Source organism: Misgurnus anguillicaudatus, chromosome 7 (assembly GCF_027580225.2).
Source record: "Misgurnus anguillicaudatus chromosome 7, ASM2758022v2, whole genome shotgun sequence".
In the NCBI taxonomy this organism is placed as follows: domain Eukaryota; kingdom Metazoa; phylum Chordata; class Actinopteri; order Cypriniformes; family Cobitidae; genus Misgurnus; species Misgurnus anguillicaudatus.
Window position 1 is genome coordinate 3,687,317 of NC_073343.2, and position 8,992 is coordinate 3,696,308.

General features: G+C 35.4%; 1 long non-coding RNA gene across 3 annotated transcripts; it reads left to right on the top strand.

Annotated features, from left to right (window-relative positions):
- The first annotated feature begins 3,975 nt into the window (after positions 1 to 3,975).
- Positions 3,976 to 8,461, top strand: LOC129446862 (uncharacterized). 3 transcript variants are annotated; one of them, XR_012370404.1, is made up of 6 exons: positions 4,001 to 4,215; positions 4,438 to 4,458; positions 4,683 to 4,749; positions 4,968 to 5,037; positions 6,710 to 6,880; positions 7,370 to 8,461. It is a non-coding gene; the product is annotated as an uncharacterized lncRNA (long non-coding RNA). The 3 variants fall into 3 exon arrangements; XR_012370403.1 differs by having other exon boundaries at positions 3,976 to 4,215; positions 4,683 to 5,037; XR_012370402.1 differs by lacking the exons at positions 4,001 to 4,215; positions 4,438 to 4,458 and having other exon boundaries at positions 4,594 to 5,037.
- The last annotated feature ends 531 nt before the right edge of the window (positions 8,462 to 8,992 follow it).

Below are 8,992 nucleotides of genomic sequence, written 5' to 3' on the forward strand. Positions count from 1 at the left end.
GTTGTTACCTCAACTTAGATGAATTAATACATACCCACCTTCTTTCAATGCGTGCACTTAATCTTTGTAAAGCTCGTTGTGAATGTGTTAGCATTTAGCCTAGCCCCATTCATTCCTTAGGATCCAAACAGTGATGAATTTAGAAGCCATCAAACACTATTTTTCCTTATTTAAAGACTGTTACATAAGTAGTTACACATGTAAGTATGGTGGCACAAAATAAAACGTGGCGATTTTTTAAGCAGATAAAAAATGAGAACTATATTGTATGGCGCAAGAGCACTTAATTTGCAGCACTTCAACCTCGTTGGCACGAGCGGCAAACTGGCAGTCGGCAAGCGTCTTGGATGGTGTGAGAGCGTCTCAAGGAGAGTTGAAATCAGGTCAACTTTATGGTAATGAGCTATGACGTGTAACTAATTGGAAGGCGAAAACCAATACAGGTCCAGCAGTGGCGGCCAGTGACTTCTTTTTCAAGGGTGCATGATGCAAAGTTTATCACAACATTTATGTAGCTTGTCATGTGTGTGGTTCGTCATTTCGAAATAAGTGTTCGGCGTGTCATGTAATCCTGCATCATGTGTTTTGTCAAAATAAGTGCCTGCTGCAGACATGTCTAAAAGGTTTATGATAAAAGAGACGCTCACGTTTACCAGATACTCGCATAATCTCATGCGTAATCACAGTTTACTGTTAAGGGAGTGTCTTGCCTGTATTTTGTGAACGTGAGCGTCTCTTTTATCATAAACGGTATTGACGCGTGTGCAGCAGGCACTTATTTTGACAAAACACATGATGCACATGGTTCACATGACGCAACACATATTTTAAAAACACGAGCAACACCGAACACTTATTTTGAATTTGCGCCCCTCGGAAGAGCAGTCACGAGCCACCACTGGTTGGCAGGACAGCCAGAGCATTTTTTGATGCTCTCGCCAGCGACAAAGTGAACGTAGTTGGGAACATTCTTTAAAACTTTAAAAGATGTGTTCATATCAATATATAGTTTAGTTTTCATAAGTTATGTCAACATCACAAGTCAAAACTTAAATTAGTAGGTTGAATTAACTTTATGCTGCATTTATTTACAGTGTAGGAATAATCAACAACAACAAAGAAACAAATAAATCCCTTCCTGTTTTGTAAACTATTTCTTTGGGTTTTTTATGCCCACTGGCATATTTTCTCTATTCACAGTAGAATTTTAAAAACAATAGTTTGTTTTTTTGTTTCACTCTCTTTCATCTTTCTTTATATCAAAAACATCTGCCATTTTAATGTGACCTAAGGGAAGACGAATCAGGTGTTTGTTTGCATATTCTGTAACACCACTAATGACATCTGAGAGCTTCAGTTTCATGATAGCAATGGCACCCATGAGACGACTTACAAACATACAATATACTAAACGGGTGCGCACCAACAGACAATTTTTCATGCTGTTGAAATAAAGCTGTTAAATGAGAGCTTTCAGAAAGGTGTGAATCATCATTCGTCGCAAAACGTCCCAGAGAGATACAGGCGTGACACTCCCTTCTTCCTTGTGGATTAACACGTATCGGTACTTTAAAGCAAATATGATGACAAAACTGGTGTGAGTATTAACACAGCCACTCTCACACTAAAGAACATTTCTAAATGTGCTGAGCATAACAGAATTCCCAGAGCAAATTGATCAACAGTGAGAAAAACATTAATATGCATGAACTAACATCTTAGGTGACTTTTTCTACAGATAAAGGATGATTTCGTCATTATTTACTCACTCTGATGTCCTTTCGAAGCCAATTTTTTCTTTACTATAGTACTACTTAAAGGTCCCATTCTTTCTCTGTTTTTGAAGCTTTGATTGCGTTTACAGTAAAAAAATGCAATATATTAAACACATAGCGCTGTTTTCTCTGTCCTCAAAATGTTTGATGTCTTCCTTGTTCTATGATGAACCTTTTTCAGAAATACGTAATGAGTTCTGATTGTGTAGTTTGTTTAGTGTGTTGTGATTTGATAGCAGCTTAGCTTGCCGTTAGCTTAGCTGGCGACTGACGTGTTCCTGTTGACCGAGTTTAGTCAAAAAAACTGTTCTAGTGACGTCATTAAAGCAGGAAGTAGGGGACTGTAGTCCAAACCGGCCGTTTGCTGTAGGCTTTTAAAGGCGAATTCTGTTAAGGAAAATATATCGCCTGGCAGTTGAGTTTTATCATTTTACAGCTATTATTTATGCTATTTAGCAACATTACACACTAACTAGGGTTTTAAAAATGGGATCAAAAAGAACATGACCTTTAACTTTTAATTTGGTGACGTTTTTGTGGGCGGAGCCCAACTGGTGGCAGAAAGTGACAGCTCTGCAATAGCAGTGTGAAGCATTTTAGCGTTAAACTGTGATTTTTTTGGATCCGGTGTTCTGTAGAAATCTGTTTTCCCTATATTTCTCATTAGTGTATGGTTTCTTATAGTGTTTTCACCACGTTACATTTATTTTTTATATAAATTAAAAGTTTAAATGGCTTGGCTACTGATATGTGCATGTATGTAATGTATATGTATTGCTCTTTATTGGTAAATCAATTATTTTTACAGTATGAATCGCTAAAGTACATATAAAAGCAATACTATCATGTATTCTATAGACCGTTTCAGCAGTAATAATTGTGCCGTCCTCGATATGTCTACTTTATATCTTGACAGCCAGCTAAACTTTTTCCCAACCCCATGACTCTGAAGCTTGATTTAATTCCACAGGTTTAATGGAGTTACAAGGAAAATAGTAAAACTGCAACACACAAAAAAGCAATGACAAATTACCCAAAAATAAAAGCAAATTGCACAATAACTGTTGTTTTTCCGTTTGTACTCATTTTAAAGCTAAAAAGAGATACATATGAAAATATTAAACGAAGTACTAAAATAAATACTAACGTGAACTACATTCACGACATTATAACATCTTTACCGTGCAGCTCGTTAACAAATAAACACGTGAGAGCTAGCGTATACGTAATTCACGCACTTTCAAAACATCCTCAGATTACACTTTACACACGTAAATTATCATCAAAAACAACATAATACTTCCGGAATAATGTCACAAAACAAATGATACATACACTGTTAACGATTTCTGTAAATTACACTGTATTTTACTGTAATATGAACTGTATTTTACCGTAGGGCATGTTATACAGTATGTTGCTGTATTTTGATGTTGCATTGTGGGAAATGTAATCTTTGTGCCAGTAAAATACTGTATTTTCTGTTTACTGTAAAATTTACAGTTAATTAAAAATACTGTATTTTAATGGCAGGTGGTGCTAATTTGTTTTTTGGGGGATTAACTCTCTGATTAAGGTTTGGTGTCGTTGCATAGTTAAGCCTAAAGGGGATGTTGAGTTAATGTTGAGTGTCAAGCCTTACAATCCAATATAGAACGCTATCTTATACAAATAATGTAATATTATTGTATTTAAATATTGATTTAAAAGGTAAAGTAAAATTCAGAAGACTTAAACAAAGTCCTAAAAACAATCAAACAACTAAATTAGTGCAAGTAGAGCTGATTTATTTACCAAAACACAATATAATCATCTTCATTAAAGCTTTGTATATTCCAATTAATTTACAAATGTAAGTGTTTAAAAATTAGAGATAGGTTTTGCCGGTTGTTGATGAGTGATGAATACCAGCTGTGAATTTTCTCAACGCGTGTAAGCAGCCACGACACAGGAAACCGAAACAGTGTACCAATATAAAGTGAGGGTCCTTGACAGTGGCCGAACCCGCATACTACACGATATAATGATTCCCCACCTCGGGAGCTATAGGGAACGAATTGAGACACAGCCCTGGATGTAATCACGTCTGTGCTGATCACGTGCCTGTACACAAACCCGCAGCTCGCAAAAGATTATCCGGTTATTTATTACACGTAAAGTAAACGTTTTTAATGTTATCATGATTCAATGTTATAGTTTTGTATGTCACATTATTTTTTGAGAAGAGTCATGACTGAACGCGGACCTTACACGCTGTTATTTTTTTGTGTGCGTATGGCCAAGGTACAGTGGGCTCTTTTGTACTATGACCAGCCATCAGTAAATCGAAATACAGTAAAAAAAAATGAGCGCGAAACCCTGACACTTTACAGAAAGGCACGGATATCCCCGCCCGAAGAAAAAAAAGAACACAGGACAATGGTTGCAAGTTAAACAGCTGGTAAGTAAAATGAGTAATCCTGTGATTTCTTAACATATTTAATTTTTTATTTGGTTAATTAATTTGAAACGCTTAACAACACGCAGTTAACGGTAATTTACCTCACACGTTAGGACTGTTGTGACTAAACAGATAGGGAGAGAGCTTTGTGGTGAAAACTCTTTTTAAGACTCAACAAAACTTTCGGTGCAAGTTATCATATTTATTTCTTTTCCTTTTTAGAACATTTCACCATCTGCAAATGTAAGTAATCTTGTGATTTCTTACCATATTTAATATTTTTGGTTTAGTTCATTAATTTGAAACACTTTTTTTAAACACTTAACAACACGCAGTTGACGGTAATTTACCTCACTGTTGTGAACAAGATAGTTAGAGAGCTTTGAGGTAGAAACTGGTTTAAGACTGAAGAAAACGCAACTTTCTGTGCATATAATCATATTTAATTATTTTCTTCCCCTTTTTAGAACATTTCACCATCAACATATTAACATAAACGGTTCTCTTTTTCTTGTTTGACTGCGTTTGGTACAGGTGAGTGTTCATCTGAAATGCTAGGCGACAAACTGAGCTTTTGTGTTTAACGCTATTTTGAAGTCAGTCTCTCAGTTTCTCTCTAACATGCACATCTAACAAGGAATAATTGACGATGGGTCGTTGAATTAAATTGATATAACTGCCAGTAACAAAAAGTGTGTGTGTGTGTGTGTGTGTGTGTGCGTGCGCGTGCGTGCGTGTGTGTGCGTGTGCAGGTCACAACAACGACGGCAGATGTAGAGACCACGCTTTCCCTTGCTTCCACTCCACGGCTGATCATGCTTGGTAAGATTCTTTAACACATACTTTGGGAACATTAAAAAGATTAAAGGGATAGTTGGGCCAAAAAATGATATTAATCCCATGATTTACTTACCCCCAAGCTGTCCGAGATGCATATGTCCATCGTTTTTCAGACAAACACATTTTCAGATATTTAAGAAAATGTTTTAGATCTTTCAGTTAATTAAATGTGAAGTTACAGGGTCCACGTCCTTCAAGTCCAAAAAAAGTGCGTCCATCCTTCACAAAATAATCCAAACGGCTCAAGGATGATAAACAAAGGTCTTCTGAGGGTAATCTGCGCGGTGTTGTTGTAGAAGTATCTATTTTATTAACAAAAATAACTACCTTCCGGTAGCGCCGCCATCTTAGTCGGGTCCGCATTCAAGATCAGAGCTTTACGCAACTTACGGAGGTTACTCTGCAGCTGCTCTGTGCCCCGCCCTCCGAATTTATCATACGTCACTAAGACAAGTGCGTACACTACGCTAATACTCGCTCCTGAATACAGAGGAGTCTAAGATGGCGGCGCCACCGCAAGGTAGCCATTTTCGTTTATAAAGTTTTCAATATGGATATTTCTACAACAGCACCACACAAAGTACCCTCAGAAGACCTTTGTTTATCATCCTGGAGCCACTTGGATATATTTTGTGAAGGATGGACGCACATTTTTTGGACTTGAAGGACGTGGACCCCGTAACTTCACATTTAATTAACTGAAAGTTCTAAAACATATTCTAAAATATCTGAAAATGTGTTTGTCTGAAAAACGATGAACATATGCATCTCGGACAGCTTGGGGGTAAGTAAATCATGGGATTAATATCATTTTTTGGCCGAACTATCCCTTTAATGATTTGTTAATGTTAAGCATTATGCTTAAATTTTAGCATTCTTCTTGAGTTTTGAATATCAAGAGTAATGAAATGATGATTGGCCTTTTTAGGTAGGCCCCCACCCCAAAATTGTGTTCTGTACTCATTTCCTTATTCTTGTGTTGTTCTTAACCTGCATGAGTTAAATTTCTTGAGCGAAGATAATATTTTGATAAATTATGGTAATCTAATAGTTGACAATACCCCTTGACCTCCACAGTATTTGTTTTTCTTACTATGGAAGTCAGTGGGTACACTCTAAAAACAAACGGTGCTATATAGCACCAAAAGTGGTTCTTTGCTTGTAATCATAGAAGAACCGTTTTTAGTGCCATATAGCACCGGTGAAGCACCTGTGTAGAACCATATAGTGCTATGTAGAACCAAATGTGGTGCTATAGTGGTTCTATATGGCCCCTATATGGTTCTACACAGGTGCTTCACAGGTGCTTCACCGGTGCTATATGGCACTAAAAACAGTTCTTCTATGGTTACTATTCAAATCAACAGTTTTGGTTCTATATAGCACTGTTTGTTTTTTTAGAGTGTACCATCAACTGTGCTTACCATCAATTATTAACATGTCTTCTTTTGTGTACTAATAAATACAACAGAATCAACTTATACAGGCTTAGAACAATACAAGGGTAAGTAAATGATGACAGAATTTTGGGGACATATGAACTATCACTTTAAAATGATAGATTTCAAATTATTGAGAAAAGCTCTAACATCTAAATGTTGTTACTTACACCAAAATCAAATAACAAACTCTATTATTAATTAATTATTTTCAGAGGATCCAGCTCTACAAAACAAAAAATGGATGCTGCCGATTGAAGGCTAAGTCCGATTTCCTGCGATTGACCTACCATTTCTTCAGCATTTGCTGTTCACTTTGGTTGCTACTACGTGCTCAACATCGAGTACCATGTGCAAGCAGCCACTACTTTGGAGTTTATTCAGAGGTAAGTACATCTTTCGGTATGCTATAACATTTGGTAAATATTGAAGAAAGACTCATCATTTACTTACTTTTATGTCCTTCCTCCTAACCTTTATGCTCTTTCTTCAGAGGAACACAAAAGAAGATATTTTGAAAAATGTTGTTTACCAAACATGTTTAGTTCCTTGACTTTCATTGGTTTGTTGACTCTCATCAACAAAGCTGTTTGGTAACAATCATTCTTCAAAATATCTTCTTTTGTTTTCCACTAAAGAAAGTGCATACAGGTTAGGAAGAACATAAGGGCTTTTATATATGATTTTAGATTTCAGGAAGTGGCAAAGTCATCTATTAGCAACTGCTGGTCCTTTGTGGTAATTACAGTGGGCCTGAGCAATATGAGGATATTATCGTATAGCAACGTTTAGGAATGGCACTATTTAAAAAAAAAAAGTGGAGTGTCCCTCTCTTACACATCAAATTATCTAATTAATTCTTTTTTTATGTAAAGATTTATTGTGAGGATCAGCCCCGACAACAGCAAGTGCTCCTCTAACTTCCAGGTGAGCAAAAGAAGTGGGAAGATGGTGCAAAGGAAGAACTCTGGCCTGAACCATCATGTATATATCCACCTTTATTAAGGACTTTATGAATTAAGCAAAACTATTAAGCAACTAAAGCAAATACATTCTACTCAACTCACCAGAGGTTTGTGAAGTTCTTTTTTTTCTTAAAGGTTTCTTTTAGTTAATTTGTCCATGCACTGATTTATAATATTGTAATATGAAACTCCAGTTTATACATGTTACTACTGTTGCTTCTAAAAGCAAAATAAGTCTATGCAGGAGAAGTTTTGTTACGTTTTTTTTTTTTAATTATTCTTATAGACGGTTTCATCGGACGCACATGACACACGTCTGGATCCGATCCTTACTTCCGGTTTCGCTTTTTTAATGGTCTGACTAGTTGCTAAACTGATCTCTTGAACAAAAGCCTCGTTGAAAATAACAAATGTTTTGGTTTCCGAGCTAATCTATGTGTTGTTTTTTTGCTTGTTATATAAATAAAATGCGTTTAAAGAACTTTGTTGTTTTTTATTCTTAGCGGAGTTTATCGGAAGTTCATGCGGACCGCGACAGCCGCTTGTTTATGATGTTACTGCTGAAACCGTCTATAGTTATAACTGAATTTGTACTAGTATTATTTGATAATACTGTGAAATGAAACAGTGAGTAAATGTTACATTGGCTTTGAAAAAGCTGTTGCTGCAAGAAATTACAATTTACTCAGAATAATATTTTGAATGTATAAGTTTTTGACATTGCTTATGACTGCATTTGAATGTATTGTTCATGAATTGATGCTGTGATATGTGTGTGTAAATGTTTTGTATTTTACTCAGGAAAGTATTTTGTATTTGAACATTGTTATTATGACTGAGTTAGTTCATGACTTGATTTAAAATTCTGTAATATGATATCTATGAGTAAATGTTATTGCAGGTTTAAGAAAAACAGTTTGTGATGCAAGCTGAAAGTTCAGTGTGCAAAAAATATGAAAATCTGATTTCATGTATTTGAAAAACTAAAAGAAATTTTAAAAACATGTTGTCATTGCTTATTTTTGTTATTTACTTAGAGCTGTTTTAACACCTCCATTTAAATTTTGTGCAGTTTTGTAGTAAATAGAAATGGGAAAATGAATCACAGGAAATTTTACGGTAAAATACACATTGTAATATATACATTGTAGTATAAAATTATTGTATATTTTACAGTAAAAAATATAAAATACTGTAAATACAGTTACAGCATGTTAAACAATACTGTAAAATGTATACAGTATTTTAAATAGTACTGTAAATTTGTATACAGTATTTTAAATAGTACTGTAAAACGGTATACGGTATTTTAAATAGTACTGTAAAAATGCATACAGTACTTTAAATAGTACTGTAAAATTGTATACAGTATTTTTACTGTATGTTAATTTACAGTAAGTTGCTGGCAACCAGCTGCCAGTAAGTTACTGTAAATTCTACAGGAAATTTTTTACAGTGTACCGACGATGCTACGTCAGACATGAGAAGAGGATAGACACGAAAGAAGCACCGTGAATGTAACGCACTAGAGGA